Raw genomic sequence first — 1,890 nt, forward strand, 5'->3', positions numbered from 1 at the left:
TATATATATATATAGTTAGAATTTACAAAGAAAAACAAACAAAAACAAAAGTCGAAGACGTGTATGTAAACAACAAACAGACGTATTAGTTTAACACTCGGGAAGTGAGAAAGTCTTTTACGCTTGGAGCCTACGCTCTTCGACATAAAGGAACACTGAAATAAACAGGGACAGAAAATAGAAAATGTATAGTGGCTAGCGATCTATTATGGCGAATATATAAATATGAACACCATACCTGGAACCATCCTAATTTGCATTGGATCGTGAACCTACGTGTGTATCCGTATACATACACGTGCATGTGTGTGTGTACTTGTGTATGCCAGTATGTGTGCATGTGTGTGTGTATTCGTTTACTTACGCATATATTTTGTTGTATATATTTGGTACGCCTAAGTACATGTGGAACTCGACTCTTTCATGGTGCCCTGAACATTAATATACCAAGATTCTAATGAAACCTACAACTGTTTAATAATATCTATAAATATGTATGTGTATATATATCCATGCATATAGATGTGATATATATTTGTGTATACATACATATACATACATCTCTCTCTCTATATAGTTAGATATTTTACGTTTGTTTGAATATCTACTCTCCAAGTGAATTATCCGTTTCATGCTGTGCATCCGGCAATCATCAGTAGCAAGGTATATAATAATAATAATAATAATAATAATAATAATAATAATAATAATAATAATAATAATAATAATAATAATAATAATAATAATAATGGAGATATATTTGATTCTAACGATGTTCGGATACACATTCCAACACCCCCCATCGACACAAATAAAGTATGGTTCAACCATACAGCTAATATTCAAAGTAAAGTATATAAACTATACATTATAACAAGTATTGAGTGCATTGTTGAATAGTGGACTTCTTAGTTATATAATAGAGAAAGAACATACAGTCAACCACTTACCTATTCATTATTCTATTTTCGTTTACATAATCAATCTCATATATATATATATATATATGTATCCACATACATATATACGTTTGTATATGCATACATGCATATATGCACACACACACATGGGTATGTACACGCTAATATATACATATAAACGCATACATACATATATACAAACACACATATATATACGTATGTATACAGATATATATATATACACACATATACATGCATATACGTATGCGTACACCTATGTATATACATACACGCATATATAGACGTACACGTTTGTATATGAATGCATATACATATAGCTACGTGTGTAAATATATATATATATATATATATATATATATATATATATATATATATATATATATATATATATATATATATATATATATATATACACACACATTTTTGTATGTATTTATGTATTTATGTATGTATGTATGCATGCCCATATGCATATAATCTTTCAGAAATCTCCATGTGCCAAAAGGTGAAATGAAGTGTGTCTTTTAAAATATTTACCAAAAATAGAATCTTTAGATATACACATTATGGTGCATGTCTTGATCTTTGTCATGTTTGGCTAAATTCAGCTCTAGCTAATGGCTTCGTAGTTGCAATTACACAAACATATAATCAAAAGCTACATAAACACACACACACACACACCTCCCCTCCTCCCAACAAGTACAAACATACACATGCTTTTAAACATGTGAATGCTGGCAAATATACGAAGTTCTCTCTCTTTCTCTCCCTCAACTTATATCTCTCTCCGTATATATACATATATACATGTAGACATACAAACAAACATATATATATATATATATATATATACACACACATAAATATACATACACACACATATATACACACACACACATATATACACACACAGACATATATACGCACACACACATATATATATATT

Source organism: Octopus bimaculoides, chromosome 15 (assembly GCF_001194135.2).
Source record: "Octopus bimaculoides isolate UCB-OBI-ISO-001 chromosome 15, ASM119413v2, whole genome shotgun sequence".
In the NCBI taxonomy this organism is placed as follows: Eukaryota; Metazoa; Mollusca; class Cephalopoda; order Octopoda; family Octopodidae; genus Octopus; species Octopus bimaculoides.